At 43.2% G+C, this 17558-nt stretch overlaps 1 long non-coding RNA gene across 1 annotated transcript; it reads left to right on the top strand.

Annotated features, from left to right (window-relative positions):
* The first annotated feature begins 3883 nt into the window (after positions 1-3883).
* LOC129860461 (uncharacterized) lies at positions 3884-11010 on the top strand. The gene is made up of 3 exons (XR_008760381.1): positions 3884-4268; positions 9353-9408; positions 9939-11010. It is a non-coding gene; the product is annotated as an uncharacterized LOC129860461 (long non-coding RNA).
* The last annotated feature ends 6548 nt before the right edge of the window (positions 11011-17558 follow it).

The raw sequence follows: 17558 nt of genomic DNA, 5'->3' as shown, positions 1-17558 counted from the left end.
GGTGGGATGTTCTTATATAAATTCAACAGAAGAGAATAATTTGTTAAAATCGCCCTGGATGCATTAGAAATGCATTGGAGCATACTTATTTCACTGTACAGCCTTATGGATTGTGGATCAATGGCATGGGATGTCAGTGACACAAAGAGAACATCAGTATCGTAGCTCTTATTTTTATTTAACTAGGCAAGTCAGTTAAATTAAATTCTTATTCAGGGTAACTGCCTTGTTCAGGGGCTTGAACGACAGATTTAACCTTGTCAGCTCGGTGATTCGATCTTGCAACTTTCCAGTTACAAATCCAACGCTCGTGAATGTTTTGGAGCCAGCTAACTCTTGAGGGCTTTGGGAAAAAATATCTTGGGTTCTGAGTAGGCTGATACCCCATTTCATTGTTCCCCAATCGTTATGTAAGGCTGTGCAATGCAATATGACTGTCAATACGCACAATAGGCTGACTGGGGAGATGATATCCCACAGTCAAAGTCCCACAATAAGAGCTACGACGCAAATATTTCCGTAAACTCTTCACAGTTCTCTGTGTGCCACCAAGTAGACTGATACCCCATTTCATTGCTTCAGATTCCAACCTTGTTTAACATTATCTAGTCTAAATATGGCATGATTCCACCGATTGTAACCTTCTGCATCACTTTTAAATAGGTACTTTTATTTTGAAGGCAAACCGCAAATCCCACCATTGTGTCTAATCCTTATTGTGGCTACATTCACAACACATAACCCGGTCCGATCGAGCGTCACTAACCAGATTAAGCTAGTTGGCTGCTTATAACGTTAGCATTGGGAAACAGGGTTATGTAGCTGGCTAGCTATTTATTTTCATGAATTGAAGTTCAATTTCAATAGGCGAACAACAAGTGGCTACTTAGCTAATACTTACTCACAAGGATTCCTAAATCATTGCTAAGAATAATGAAAATGACTGCAGTTTCTACTGGTCATTGTTTTCAGGTTGGTTGTATTGGTGCTAGCTAGATACCAAGCTAAAGCTAGCTTCCCCATAAATTCCGTTGAAACAAATAATGCTTTACCAACGCGGTATTGTAAACACATAGTAGTGGTGGCGCTTGGCTTGCACATGCAATTTCAGAACACACAACATTCTATAATATAACTGTTATTTGACGTGTCAAATTAAAAGCTTATTTAATGCGTCGAATAGTGTTATTTGACGTGTATATTTTTTGACATGCAAACACCCAAACGGCGTTCCATAGGATAGGATTTTTATGTGTTGATCAAATTAATCCGACAAATGTCGTTTGAAACGCTTTTATGCGCTAATATTGATATAATAACCATCTTTTAAAAAATGTATTAAGAACAATTATAATACAATATAAAAACATAACTTACAAATAAAATCTAAATAACACAGAAACTTTATACACTGGGGTATACACATTAAACAAAAATGCACAAGGCTTCACTTTAAGCAGCATTTTCAAATAAAATTAAAGTTCAACTTTAAAAAGTAGGAATTTCGGCTTTACTTTGGCCCACTTGCGTTTATGTATATAATAGTTACCATATATGATGAGATTCATGATATACATTATGTTCTGATTAAAGTCCTTATCATGAAACAAAAGTAAAACATCTTTACCATCAAGACTAACCCTAGCACCAGTTGTACAACATTACATTTTTTTTAGATCATCCATCCAAAAGATGTGAGTACAAATACATTTTAAAAAGTCTTATAGTTTCATTTTCAATTTGACAAAACAAACTTTTCATCAATATCAATTTTAAATCTTGTCAGTACCTGGATCTGGATCATTACTGGATGTACTGAACAGTACTGGATCATTTTACAAGACCATGGTGCTTGCCTACGGAGCTGTGAGGGGAACGGCACCTCAGTACCTTCAGGCTCTGATCAGGCCCTACACCCAAACAAGGGCACTGCGTTCATCCACCTCTGGCCTGCTCGCCTCCCTACCACTGAGGAAGTACAGTTCCCGCTCAGCCCAGTCAAAACTGTTCGCTGCTCTGGCACCCCAATGGTGGAACAAACTCCCTCACGACGCCAGGACAGCGGAGTCAATCACCACCTTCCGGAGACACCTGAAACCCCACCTCTTCAAGGAATACCTAGGATAGGATAAAGCAATCCTTCTGCCCCCCCCCCCCCTTAAAAGATTTAGATGCACTATTGTAAAGTGGCTGTTCCACTGGATGTCATTAGGTGAATGCACCAATTTGTAAGTCGCTCTGGATAAGAGCGTCTGCTAAATGACTTAAATGTAATGTAAATGTATTTTAAAACACTTCAAACTTTTACAATACCTTCTACTTAAGTTCCGTACCGCTTTCCAATTAATATGTTAAAATTCAGAATTCCAGTATACTTTTGTAGGCGGAAAAGAAGGCTTGGTACTCACCGTCCTTAATGTAATTAATAGTGCGCGTTTTATCCTTGATGCATACACCATCTAATAGAACACTGAAATTGAATTCCACATTCCTCTCAATAGCATAATTTCCCTGTAAAAGTCTTATAAGGCTGTAGGTATTGCATCAAAAAACTGAACTATACATTTGTCCATTTTTGTTAAATAATTGTGCCACTAACAAAATAAACTTTCTCAAACCATCTATGGAAAAATAATTCTAAATCAAACATCTATGAGGGGAGAAGCTATGTTTATATACAATTATATACCTTGTTTTATCCCTCTACCTATTTGAAATCTGGGGGTAGTTCCATTAGGTAATTTAATTGAGCCTTTTCATTCCATTATACAATGTCTGAATAACTTGTTTAGAGTAATGACGAAAGCCAAAGAAATCCCCTGTTTCAAAAATAAAATTAAGGTCTATTGTTTTATAAAAATAGACAAATAAAATAAATCTGTCTTCATTTATAATGTCACTATAATCTATTAAATCTAAAACTAAACAAATATTATTACAAATGTGCCTCCCTCTCATGAATCCCAATTGATAATCATCAATAATTGTTTCAAGACACATCTTTAATCTTTCTGCAAAGATAACAATTTGTCTTCATTTTTTAATTCAAGTTAGAATAACCATCATATCGAAGTAAAGTTGGAGTCACACGATGACATGTTGTATGGTCCTCACACTACGACTCATCCGGAAAGCATGCAGTTTATTAGGCTACAGATGACACAAGACTTGGCCGTCCTACAATCTAAACTAGATGCCCTCAATCTCACACAAATTATCAATGAACCTACCATGTACAACCCCAAATCCGAAAACACGGGCATCCTCATAGATATCATCCTAACCAACCTGCCCTCTAAATACACCTCTACTGTCTTCAACCAGGATCTCAGCGATCACTGCCTCATTGCCTGCGTCCGTAATGGGTCTGCGGTCAAACGACCACCCCTCGTCACTGTCAAACACTCCCTAAAACACTTCAGCGAGCAGGCCTTTTTAATCGACCTGGCACGGGTATCCTGGAAGGATATTGACCTCATTCCGTCAGTAGAGGATGCCTGGTTATTCTTTAAAAGTGCTTTCCTCACCATCTTAAATAAGCATGCTGTCACAAGAACGGGACCAAGGCGCAGCGGATGTTGAGTTCCACATATTTAATTCAAAGAGAAACTTAAACAAAATATATCGATAAATGAACAACTAAATGTGACTACGTGGTGCACATGCACAAAACAATATGCCACAAAACACAGGTGGGAAAAATAGCTACTTAAATATGATCCCCAATTAGAGACAACGATTACCAGCTGCCTCTAATTGGGAGTCATACAAAACACCAACATAGAAGTTATAAACTAAAATACCCCCTAGTCACGCCCTAACCTACTACACCATAGAGAAACAAGGGCTCTCTATGGTCAGGGCGTGACAGTACCCCCCCCCCCCCCCCCCCCCCCACAAAGGTGCGGACTCCGGCCGCAAAACCTGAAACCAAATGGGGGGGTTAGGGAGGGTGACTGGTGGTGGCTCCGGTGCGGGTCGTAGCCCCAGACCCCGGATCCAACCATGGCGTCGGGCTGAACGCCATGCCTGGATTGGGCACCGGCGCAGAAGAAGACTCCGGCCATGGAGCTGGGCTGGCCGCCGTGCCTGGACTGGGCACCGGTGCTGAGGAAGGCTCCTGCCTTGGAGCTGGGCTGGTCGCCGTACCTGGACTGGGCACCGGCGCAGAGGAAGGCTTCGGCCATGGAGCTAGGCTGGCCGCCGTTAGATTTACCAAATGGAGGGCGAGGGAGAGCTTTGTAAGCGTCTCTGTGTGTGGAGTACAGGTGATCTAGAATTTGTTTCTCTCTGATTGCTCATTTAACATGTTGATAGAAATTAGGTAGAACTGATTTAAGTTTCCCTGCATTAAAGTCTCCGGCCACTAGGAGCGCCGCCTCTGGGTGAGCGGTTTCCTGTTTGCTAATTTCTTTATACAGCTGACTGAGTGCGGTCTTAGTGCAAGCCTCTGTCTGCGGTGGTAAATAAACAGCCACGAAAAGTATAGGTGTGAACTCTCTTGGCAAATAGTGTGGTCTGCAGTTTATCATTAGATACTCTACTTCAGGCGAGCAAAATCTAGAAACTTCCCTAGATTTTGTGCACCAGCTGTTGTTTACAAATATGCACAGACCGCCCCCCTTCTTCTTACCGGAGTGTGCTGTTCTATCTAGCCGGTGCAGCGTATATCCTGCTAGCTGAATATCCATGGCATCATTCAGCCACGATTCTGTGAAACATAAGATGTTACAGTTTTTGATGTTCCGTTGGTCGGATATTCGTGATCGTACCTTGTCTAATTTATTGTTCAATGATTGCACGTTGGCGAGTAGTATTGACGGTAACGGCAGCTTTCCCACTCGCCTTATGCCCCTCCTTAAAGAGGCACCCCGCTCCATGTCCTCTGTGCCTGTGTCTCTTCCTCTTGCCAATAACTGGGATGTTGGCCTTGTCGGGTGTTTGGAGTATGTCCTGTGCATCCTGCTTGTTGAAGAAAAAATCTTTGTCTAATCCGAGGTGAGTGATCGCTGTCCTGATATCCAGAAGCCCTTTTTTGCAGTAAGATACAGTGGCAGAAACGTTATGTACAAAATAAGTTACAAATAACGCGACCCCCCCCCCCCCCCCCCCCCCCACATAATCGCACAATTGGTTGGGCGCCCGTAAAACTGCTGCCATTTCTTCCAGCGCCAAGGTGAAGAGCTTGATGCTCCTTTCCAATAAATATTGGGATCTTATTCTGGTGACATGATCATCGATGCTTGGCTGCTGTTTGACAAATATAAATAATCTCTTTTGTCCATAATAATCTCTTCATGTAGGCTGTTTGAGGGCTCTAGCCAGCACTTTGTGCACACTGTTGGCTAGAGCGCACGTGCCAATTCTAGAGTGGGCAACATTTTTTGTGAGAAAACCATGAGTAGAGTTGAAAATGCTTTGGAAACTCATTCAACTTGTATTTTTAATTTTGTACATGGGAATTTAATGCAAAATGTATTTTTCTGTGCAGTAAGTTATTACACACAGCCTTTTCTCTGCCACAAGTAAATTTGATGGATTCACATCTCTGGTGGGAAAATGCGCACATTGTTTTTATGCGGATTTTAGAATATTGGTTTGAAAATCTGTTGCCAATTGGATGGAAACCTAGCTAGTCTTTCTTCTCAACCAGGGATGGGCAACTTTGATTGGGTGGGGGCCACAAAAAATCTGAAAGCATCATGAGGGCCCGCAGTTGCTCTGGTTTTTATACTGAACAAAAGTATAAACTAAACATGTAAAGTGTTGGTCCCATGTTTCATGATCTGAAATAAAAGATTCCAGAAATTTTCCATACACAAAAAAAATCTTATTTCTCTCAAATGTTGTGCACAAATTGGTTTACATGGCTGTTAGTGAACATTTCCCCTTAGTCAAGATAATCGATCCACCTGACAGGTGTGGCATATCAAGAAGCTGATTAAACAGCATGATCAGTACACAGGTGCACCTTGTGCTGGGGACAATAAAAGGCCTCTATAAAATGTGCCGTTTTCTAACGCAGCACAATACCACACGTTTCAAGTTTTGAGGGAGCGTGCAATTGGCATGCTGGCTGCAGGAATATCCATCAGAGCTGTTGCCTGAATGTTGAATGTTCATTGCTCTACCATAAGCCACTTCCAATGGCGTTTTAGAGGATTTGGTAGTATGTCTAACCGGCCTCACAACTACAGACCACGTCTAACCACGCCAGCCCAGGTCCTACACATCTGGCTTCTTCACCTGCGGGAACGTCTGAAAACAGCCACCCGGACAGCTGATGAAACTGTGGATTTGCACAACCAAAGAATTTCTGCACAAACTATCAGAAACCGTCTCAGGGAAGCTCATCTATGTGCTCATTGTCCTCACCAGGGTCTTGACCTGACTGCAGTTCGGCGTTGTAACCGACTTCAGTGGGCAAATGCTCACCTTCAATGGCAATCAGGCTAGAGAAGTGTGCTCTTCACGGAGGAATCCCGGAGTGGCCGGTTTCAGCTGTATGGCAGACAGCGTGTATGGTGTCGTGCAGGCGAGCGATTGGCTGATGTCAACGTTGTGAACGGAGTGCCCCATGGTGGCGGTGGGGTTATGGTACGGGCAGGCAGGCATAAGCTACGGACAACGAACACAAGTTAATTTAATCCATGGCAATTTAAATGCACAGACATATCGTGATGAGATCCTGAGGCCCATTGTCGTGCCATTCATCTGCCGCCATCACCTCATGTTTCAGCATGGTAATGCATGACCCCATGTCACAAGGATCTGTACACAATTCCTGGAAGCTGAAAAATGTCCCAGTTCTTCCATGACCTGCATACTCACCAGACATGTCACCCATTGAGCATGTTTGGGATGCTCTGGATCTACGTCAAGGACAGCGTCTTCCAGTTCCCGCCAATATTCAGCAACTCAGCACAGCCATTAATTAAGTCTGTGTGTGTGATGACGTAGTGCACGTAAAATAACTTTACGGTTAAATTTCTATGTACCAAATGAAAAATACACGTGAATGGGTTTCCATTGCATTTTAAAGGCTGGATTTAGGGCTGGATTTAGGACCACGTGGACACTACCGAGCAGGCTGACAGGCTGTGTGAAGTGAAAGCTTCTGGAAGGCTGGCTGGACCAGCACAGGAGAGTTGAGCATAGTTCAGTGTGTATGTTGTGTTCTTTCACCAAGTTGTAAAAGCAAGTAGAGCAGAAACTGGCTACTCTTTAGCTGACAAGGTAACCGCTGTTTAACTTAACAAGAAAATGAAACTAGTGTTTATTTGCAGTTCTGAGCTAGTATTGTAACTGATTTGTAACGTTAGCTAATGTTTCATTCCTCTTGACTGAGGTGAATGAATTAGCTACGCTAGCTAGTAGCTACCATAGCCAGGTCAGCTCTAGCCTCTAGCTATCTGTTAGATAGTAATAATATCCACCTCATATCGCTATCTAATAGCAGTTGTTTGTATGGAAATGTCTTGTAGCCTTTGTTTTGTCCTGTTTCATCAGAAGTAAATGAATTTGGCTAGCTTTCGCCAGTTGATGTACCATTAGAGAGAGAGCTGGCCAAAAGTTGGCTAACATTAGCTATTGTTTTTGCTTCAATCACACTAGACCTGAATCAAACGATGAAACCATCAGCCAAATGATTGAAGATTGATATTCTGATGTTTTTTCATTGCAATGTGTATTTGTATTAGTCAGTATGGCAATGTAATGTTATTGATCTGTCAGTTTCCCTAGCTAATTCCCACATTTTCACACTGACACAGTAATAAACAGCTCTAACTTTACAGGCTTCACTCTTATGGTGCACAGTAGAGGTCTGCATTTTCTTCATTCCGCTCCCACCCCCATCCACAGCTTTTTATACCACTCTGGGCCCACACCCACTGGCTTTCTGTCTGACTCGCACCCTCTACCACAAGAGCTGGTCCCAAACCCAACCACAGTCCCACGATGTTATTTTAGGCATATGTGACCCAGCTCACTTGCCATTCATGGTCCCAGCAATTTTGTGCACTATAGGCTTAATCAAACGTGCAAAAATAACTTAAGAAATTGTTTAAATACCCAGAGATTCTCATATGGCCCTTGTGTTCGACTATCTGTATTACTGGGCTATATCAGCCAATATGCTAGATGTAGTTTGAAGAGAGCAGAGTAGGAGAGACTTGCACTTTCTCTTTAGCTATTTTTATAGCCTACCTTTTAGGAGAGGAAATATTTTCAGACTGAGAAATATGGGTGATCAATATTTAGGCCTATTTCTAGGCAATGTAGTAAACTATTTAGGAAGTACATTTCCTTGGAAAGATAACTGCCCCATGCTTCTCCACTCATGTAAAGGCTGTAGCCTACTCTATTTAATTGAGACCACACGCGCACCTGATTCATACCTGATCCCACAGGTATGGCTACTGAACTTGAAGCAGCAAAGAATGATGACAGCTACACTTGCAATGCTTTGCATAGATCTATAAGATATAGCCTACCTTTTAGGTGGACGATTTGCAGGAGGGAGAAAAAGAAATGAGTAATGATCTCTCGTACTGACCACACCGCGAACATTGCAAAATTGCAAAAAATGACACATACATTTTATTCAATCATTTCATCAAAACTGCTCGCGAGCGTCTGTGTAGCCAGTTGCTAAAGTAGAACTTGGCTCTAATTTTTACGATTGACGCGCTGCAAGTCCCGCCTTTCCCATCTCCTCATTGGTTTTTAGCAGAATATACACCAGTGGGTGATTTAAAAGCTCAACTGAGGTCCACACCAGTCCTGTTGGGGATGGTATTGCACCTTAAGTTGGTTGCCATCCACCATATAAAGTCCACAGAAGAAGAAGAAGATGGAGACTGAAGGAGGAGAGATCACTAGAAACTAACTAGGTTTCCTTTTTAATCTGTGCATTAATTGTCGGAGTAGAGAACGCACAATTTTGTGTAACTCAAAATGGGTTAAACTTCTACAAAGATCCAGGAAAAAAAGGACCTTGTGCATTTCAGGTAAAATAACAACCCAATGTTTATCTCCCAGGACAAATTTGCTAGCAACAGCAAGCTAGCTAGCTAAATGTCCATGAATGTTTGTGTTTCGACCTGTCCCCAAATGAATATAGTTGTTTCAGAGTTAGTTTTGATATTTGAACCTGCGTGTCCTGATAGCATCTGGTGTTGATGGACAAAATCAACATGCGAGCGATGGCGCACGCAGACGCACACGTGTGCCTAGTCTAGTCAGCATGTAACCTATGTGCGCGTTGTGCCTTTTCCTTTTCAATGATGATTATATTTTTGATTGCACTTCGACTAGCGTTGGTTGAGCGTGCTCTACTTTTTCCCATTAGGCTGTGTAACGGGTGTCGTCATCGGATAAGGAATAATCGGACCAAAGCGCAGCGTGGTAAGTGTTCATGCCTTTTATTACAACTGAACACAATAACAAAATATCAAAGAGAATGAACAAAACCGAAACAGTCCTGTCAGGTGCAGAAACACAAAACAGAAAACAACTACCCACAAAGCATCGGTGGGGAAAAGCTACCTAAGTATGGTTCCCAATCAGAGACCACGATAGACAGCTGTCCCTGATTGAAAACCATACCCGGCCAAAACAAAGAAATGCAAATCATAGAAAAAGGAACATAGAATGCCCACCCAAATCACACCCTGACCAAACCAAAATAGAGACATAAAAAGCTCTCTACGGTCAGGGCGTGACAGGCTGTTTATTTGCAGACACTGTAGTAAACTAGTCTATTCATATGTACAGTAAGTTAATTTCATATTTAAGTAGCTACAGGACAGCAGCTTAAAGTGAGTCTGGGATCTGGGAATAACGGTCATTTCAATTATTGAACAATTGATTCCATTCTAGGTTAATATAATGTATAAATGTACACCAAGGTCATTCTTTGTCATCCCTCGTCTTAGGAGGATCAGATGGTGACAGTGGTCTCAGCAGGGTCAAGCATCCAGGAAAGACCAGTCTGACAGAGCGGAGGTGAATTGTTGCAGATACAACACTTCATTCTCTCTGTGCAGCAAACACTGGACAAGCCAGATGCTATTTTAAGGCAGTCTGACAAACGTCGAAAGTTTATTTCCAAACTGTATCAAGGGTTGATAGAGTCTTTTCCCGATAACACAAAACATGTAAAAAAAAAAATGTGAGGAAGACCTGGGAGAAGCTATTGATGATGACGATGAATGGATACAGATATGTTTGCCCAGTCATGTTCATATCATCTCAGACATAAATGACTGCAGTTTAAGTCCATCCATAGAACATACTATTTGCCATGGAAATTGAAATACATGCGCTCAGAAATGTAAGTCCTCTGCTGGAGTCGTAAAAAACACAAAAGGGGACATATGTTATGGTCTTGTGAAGTCTGCCTGAATTCTGGAAAAGAGTATGCTCTTTTATCTTGGCATGTCTACAGATTCTCCCTTCTCCCTGTTTTCCTTTGCTTGGAAATATTGATACTGGAGACTGTTATCTTAAGAAACTTTGTAACCAAGCATTTATAGTGGCTAAGAAATGCTTTGCCCTTATTTGGAAGGTTAATTATACTCCCACAATGTCAAGTTATGTATCATTAGATTTGATTTATTACAAGATTAAGAGTATACTGGGCTACTTTCATAAGGTCTGGATTCCTTATATGGAATACAGTAGGAATAAAGGAGTCTGTATTGAAAACATGCACACGTCACGGAAGACACCTATTTAGGCAATCCCTAGCTGCTGGGCTGGCCCTGGGAGGTCTGCTGTCCTGTGGGTTGTATCTCTGGCCTTGGCCTAACACACCCTAAACCAATACATGAATGTTTCACTAAGATCCTACAGCTAAGTGGGGTGTGTTGGGGTGGGGTGCTGCAGGGCAGTGGACCCCTAGGGGCAGGATTGGGCAACCCAGCTATATTGTGGGAAAGTAAAAAGAGCAATAAGAGCGTGTCATCAGCCCGGTGAAACCTGTGCCGGCTCCACGCACCAGGCCTCCAGTGCGCCTTCCCAGCCCGGTACGTCCTGTGCCGGCTCCCCGAACTCGCCCTGAAGAGTGTGTCATCAGTTCAGTGAAACCTGTGCCGGCTCCACGCACCAGGCCTCCAGTGCGCCTTCCCAGCCCGGTACGTCCTGTGCCGGATCCCCGCACTCGCCCTGAAGAGTGTGTCACCAGCCCTGAGTCTTCAGTGACGGTTCACAGTCCAGAGCCTCCAGTGACGGTACACGGCCCGGAGCTTCCTGCGCCGGTGCCATGGCCGGAGCCTTCCTCTGCACCGGTGCCCAGTCCAGGCACGGCGTCCAGTCCCGCTCCATGACCAGAGCCTTCCACTGCGCCGGTGCCCAGTTCGGGCACGGCGTTCAGCCCGGCTCCATGGCCAGATCCGCGGTCTGAGCGGGTGCTACGTCCCGCACCGGAGCCGCCACCAATGCTAGTTGCCCACCCGAACCCTCCCCATCTAGTTTCAGGTTTTGCGGTCAGAGTCTGCACCTTGGGGGGGGGGGGGGGGGGGGGGGGGGGGTACTGTCACGCCCTGACCATAGAGAGCCCTCGGGGTTCTCTATGGTGTTTTAGGTCAGGGCGTGACTAGGGGGGTTTCTAGGTATTATATTTCTATGTTGGTGTGTGTGTATGGTTCCCAATTAGAGGCAGCTGATAATCATTACCTCTAATTGGGGATCATACTTAGTGTGTCCTTTTTCCCACCTGCGATGTAGGATATTGTTTTGTGTGAGTGCCTATGTGCGCTCCGTGTTTCACGATCATTATATCTTTGTTGTTTTTGAAAGTTTCACTATTATTAAAATGTCGAACTCTACTCACGCTGCGCCTTGGTCCAATTATTCATACGACGGTCGTGACAATGTCTTAGTAAAGACAATCAAAAGTCTTTGTATTCTTTTCAAGAGTTGTTCCTTTGTTAGGCTATTGGTTAAAGGTACAACACAATATTTATTATTTAATTACCTTTGATCTAGTTCAGTCTTATTGATTACTTAAACATATTTAATAATGATATTTTACCTAGCTTAATGACTGTGGGCATTTTTTCTTACTTTTAGTTCTAATTAGAGACGGCATATTGAATTGTGTAAAAATGCAGGAAATTAGCTTTAGATGCCCCCAAAACTTTCAGATCCCCCACCAAGTTATGTCCCCCCCAACCGAAGTGGCGCCCCTGCAAAAATGAAATGTTAATTAGCCGCTTATGTGTCTATCAAACCTCAACCTTTCTCCATGCAAACTCTCATCGACAAGTAGCAAGTAACCTAGCAAGTAACCTAGCAAGTAGATATTATAGTAGTTTTAGTTTCTTGTGTAAATAATTGATATTGTTTATTACTCGTGTGTATTGTTGTTTAGCATTTTTCAAATTACTCAAGTTTTTTACTCTTTTTAGCTAACTAGCTTAGCTTAGGACTCTCCATCGATCAGACCACTATTCTGATAAGCTAACGTGCATTTTTACCATTTTCTGACCTCTGTAAGTGAGAGCTATTTCAATGGAGCTGTGTAATAAGGTAAGCCCTGTTTGGTAGCTGCTTACAAGCTATTTTGATTAGGTCAAAGATCTATGGTTAGATAGGTGCTTATGAAAATTATCTAGATAACCACCGACTATAGTTACGTGTACAACGCACATTAACTTCCTTAACCAGTAAAAAGAAAACTAGCATAATAACTTCCTAGTCATAGACTGTTCTCTCTTCTACTGTACGGCAAGCGGTACCGGAGCGCCAAGTCTAGGTCCAAAATGGCGCCGGAAGAAATGGCAGCAGTTTTACGGGCGCCCAACCAATTGTGCTATTATGTGTTTGGTTTTTTTGCGTTATTTGTAACTTATTTTGTACATAATGTTTCTGCCACCGTATCTTATGGCAAAAAAGAGCTTCTGGATATCAGGACAGCGATCACTCACCTCGGATTAGACAAAGATTTTTTCTTCATCAAGCAGGATGCACAGGATATACTGCTAACACCGACAAGGCCAACATCCTCGGTATTGGCAAGAGAAAGAGACGCAGGTACAGAGGAAACAGAGCGGGGTGCCTCGTAAGGATCCACAGAAGGCGAGTGGGAAGCTGCCGTTACCGTCAATATTACTCGTCAACGTGCAATCACTGGACAACAAATTAGACGAGGTACGATCACAAATATCCTACCAACGGAACATCAAAAACTGTAACATCTATTGTTTCACTGAATCGTGGCTGAATGATGACATGGATATTCAGCTAACAGGATATACGCTGCACCGGCTAGATAGAACAGCACACTCCGGTAAGAAGAAGGGGGACGGTCTGTACATATTTGTAAACAACAGCTGGTGCACGAAATCTAAGGAAGTCTCTAGATTTTGCTCGCCTGAAGTAGAGTATCTTATGCTGAACTGCAGACCACACTATTTGCCAAGAGAGTTCACACCTATACTTTTCATGGCTGTTTATTTACCACCACAGACAGAGGCTGGCACTAAGACCGCACTCAGTCAACTGTATAAGGAAATAAGCAAACAGGAAACCGTTCACCCAGAGGCGGCGCTCTTAGTGGCCGTAGACTTTAATGCAGGGAAACTTAAATCAGTTTTACCTGATCTCTATGTTAAATTTGCAACCAGAGGGAAACAATTCTAGATCACCTGTACTCCAAATACAGATATGCATACAAAGCCCTCCATCTCCCTCCATTTGGTAAATCTGACTACAATTCTATCCAACTGATTCCAGCTTACTATTTTGCTATCACAGACTGGAACAGGTTCCGGGATTCTTCCGATTGCATTGAGGAGTACACCACATCAGTCACTGGCTTTATCAATAAGTGCTTCGAGGACGTCGTCTCGCACTGAGCTAAAGGGTAGAGCTGCCGCTTTCAAGGTGCGGGACTCTAACCCGGAAGCTTATAATAAATCCTGCTATGCCCTCCGACGAACCATAAACAGGCAAAGCACCAATACAGGGCTAAAATTGAATCATACTACACCGGCTCCGACGCAAGTCTTATGCGGCAGGGCTTGCCACATGGCAGGGCTTGCTATTACAGACTACAAAGGGAAGCACAGCCGCGAGCTGCCCAGTGACACGAGCCTACCAGATGAGCTAAATCACTTCTATGCTCGCTTCGAGGCAAGCAACACTGAAGCATGCATGAGAGCATCAGCTGTTCCAGACGACTGTGTGATCATGCTCTCCATAGCCGACGTGAGTAAGACCTTTAAACAGGTCAACCTTCACAAGGCTGCTGGGCCAGACGGATTACCAGGACGTGTGCTCCTGGCATGTGCTGACCAGCTGGCAGGTGTCTTCAGTGACCTTTACAACATTTTCAACATCTAATATGCTCTGAACACCTGTGTGTAAGCATAACATTACAAAAATCTGAAACTTTTGGTTTAGAAATGATGCAGAAAAGCTAATTCAATCTTTTATCACTTTGAGATTAGACTATTTCAATGCTTTGCTCCCTGGCTTTCCGGATAAAGCACTAAATAAACCTGCTAGACTCTTGACTAGACCCCCAAAATGTTATCATATTACTCCAGTGCTAGCCTCTCTACACTGGCTTCATGTTAAGGCTAGGGCTGATTTCAAGATTTTACTTCTAACCTACAAAGCATTACATGGACTTGCTACCTGTCTCTCAGATTTGGTCCTGCCGTACATACCTACACGTACGCTATGGTCACGAGGTAGGCCTCCTTATTGTTCCTAGAATTTCTAAGCAAACAGTTGGAGGCAAGGCTTTCTTCTATAGAGATACATTTTTATGGATTGGTCTGCCAATCCATGTGAGAGATGCAGACTCGGTCTCGACCTTTAAGTCTTTACTGAAGACTCATCTCTTTACTAGGTCCTATGACTGAGTGTAGTCTGGCCCAGAGGTGCAAAGGTGAACGATAAGACAATGGCGCGACGAACCACCCTTGCTGTCTCTGGCCGGCTCCCCTCTCTCCACTGGGATTCTCTGCCTCTGACCATATTACGGGGTCTGAGTCACTGCCTTACTAGTGCTCTTCCATGCCATCCCTAGGAGGGGTGCATCGCTTGAGTCATTGACGTGATCTTCCTGTCCGGTTTTGTGCCCCCTCAGGCTTATGCGATGGAGATCTTTGTGGGCTATACTCAGCCTTGTCTCAGAGTAGTAAGTTGGTGGTCTGTTGATATCCCTCTAGTGGTGTGGGGGCTGTGCTTTGGCAGGTGGGTGGGGTTATATCCTGCCTGGATGGCCCTGTCCGGGGGTATCGTCGGGCGGGGCCACAGTGTCCCCCGACCATCCCTGTCTCAGCTTCCTATGCTGCAGTAGTCTGTGTGCCCAGGGGGCTGAGGTCAGTCTGTTATATCTGGTGTATTTCTCCTGTCTTATCTGATGTCCTGTGTGAATTTAAGTATAATCCCTCTAATTCTCTCTCTCTTCCTCCCCTCCCAGAGGACCTGAGTGCTAGGACCATGCCTCAGGACTACCTGGCATGATGACTCCTGGCTGTCCCCAGTTCACTTGGTCATGCTGCTGCTCCAGTTTCAACGGTTCTGCTTGCGGCTATGGAACCCTGACCTGTTTACCGGATGCAATAGCAGGTGCGGGACAAGGTGTCTCGACCTCTCAATGCTCGGCTATGAAAAGCCAACGGACATTTACTCCTGATGTACTGACCTGTTACGCACTCTGCAACCACTGTGATTATTATTTGACCATGCTGGTCATCTATGAACATTTGAACATCTTGAAGAACAATCTGGAATCAATGGTCATGTACTCTTATAATCTCCACCTGGCACAGCCAGAAGAGGACTGGCCACCCCTCAGAGCCTTGTAACTCTCACTTTTTTCCTAGGTTCCTACCTTTCTAGGGAGTTTTTCCTAGCCACCGTGCTTCTACATCTGTATTGCTTGCTGTTAAGGGTTTTAGGCTGGGATTCTGTCTACATCTACTGATGTAAAAAAGAGCTTTATAAATACATTTGATTTGATTTTGATTTGAGTTTATGGATCTGTGCAAACCTACAGAAAGTGATATTTTTTATTTGAATGATTATTTCTTGCTGATATGAAAGATGGGGCATATCAGCATATCTTTCTAAAACAGTTTCTAAATGTTCAAACCCAGCTTCAGAATTGCAGTTCACACGCAGCCAACCATCTGCTAACTGCTGAAAACCCTAGGAGCCTCAAACTCAACTCTGGACATCAAAGCCAGTTCCACTGCATGTTTTCATTGTTCCCTTCAAATCAGGAATTGATTTAGACCTGGGACACCAGGTGTGTGCAATTAATTATCAGGTAGAACAGAAAACCAGAAGGCTCCAGACCTTGTAGTGTAAGAGTTGAGTACCCATGTCCTAGGTCCTAGGATAATGTGCTTTCAAAACAACTGGGAACTAGGAACTCTCAGATATCTGACTTTAGTGCTTGGGAACTCGGGAAAACTAGCTCAGACTGGGAAAAATCGTTTTGAATAGTCATCCAACTCAGAATTTCCGACCTGAAGATCAGTGACGTCATGATTGGACTTTTTACGAGTTCCCAGTTGTCTTGAAAGCAACATCAGAAGGGTTTTGAAGCACTAGTAGAGGCTATGAACCTCAGCTAGCATAGTCGGTTGTACTGATTTTAAACATAATTTTAAAAAGCGTAAATGACTATTTAGCTGTGAATAAATTAATGAAATGGAGAATTAATTAAACTATTTACCGATTTTAATAAGCAGACCTTCATATAAACTTGCTATTCACAACCGAACAAACAAACTGCTGCATAGCACGCCCACAAGCAAGCCACTCAAATCCCTAGACTCGTTTTAGTCAGAGTGAGGGGTTTTGGATCAATGCTACTTCAAAAATCTGTTTAACATTTTAAAGAAAATCTGGAATGTGTTGGTGGAAAGAAGCGTGTTTTAAGACTCAAAAAGATATCGAAGTAGAACGTTTCCTGTATGGATTTCCGTAGCCGGGCACCAATCAAGTGGGTTATTTCTGGGGTGGCGCAAGAAATAAAGACAGAGGATATTACTGAAGACATAGAATGGAGTGGTTGGTGCACGTTGACTGACTTGTTATGGTGGATGGAGGAAAGAAATTCACTTCATCCATGTTACTGTTCTTTGATGAAGAGTCTCTCCCTTCTCATATAAAGATAGGATTCATGAGATACCCTGTAAGAGCTTTAGTGCACAAGCCCCTTCAGTGTCATACAGTAAATGTAGAAGATTTTGTCATGTGTCAAGTGTGTGCAGAAGGGAAGAGTGTCGTATGCCAGATGAAGTGAAATCTTGCAACTGTGGAGGTAAACATGCGCCTGAATTCAGGTGAAGGAGAATGAGTTGGCAAGGGTAAGGAGTGTCCAGCTTATCTCTTATCTGGAGTCGGTGAGAAGATGGGATGGAACAAGTGGCGGGGAAGAAACAATGGTAGTAGAGCCACCACGGGATAGTGAAATACTACATGTTAAAAAGGTGGACTTTGTATTATTTTTGCAATGCCATAAACTGTACAGCACAAGCAGAGAAGAAGTCTAAGAAAATTGGAATCATTATGAATGCCGCTAAACG

The sequence above is a fragment of the Salvelinus fontinalis genome, chromosome 8 (assembly GCF_029448725.1).
Source record: "Salvelinus fontinalis isolate EN_2023a chromosome 8, ASM2944872v1, whole genome shotgun sequence".
Lineage (NCBI taxonomy): Eukaryota > Metazoa > Chordata > Actinopteri > Salmoniformes > Salmonidae > Salvelinus > Salvelinus fontinalis.
Note: the sequence above shows the minus strand (reverse complement) of the source record. Positions and strands in the feature narration are given on the sequence as shown.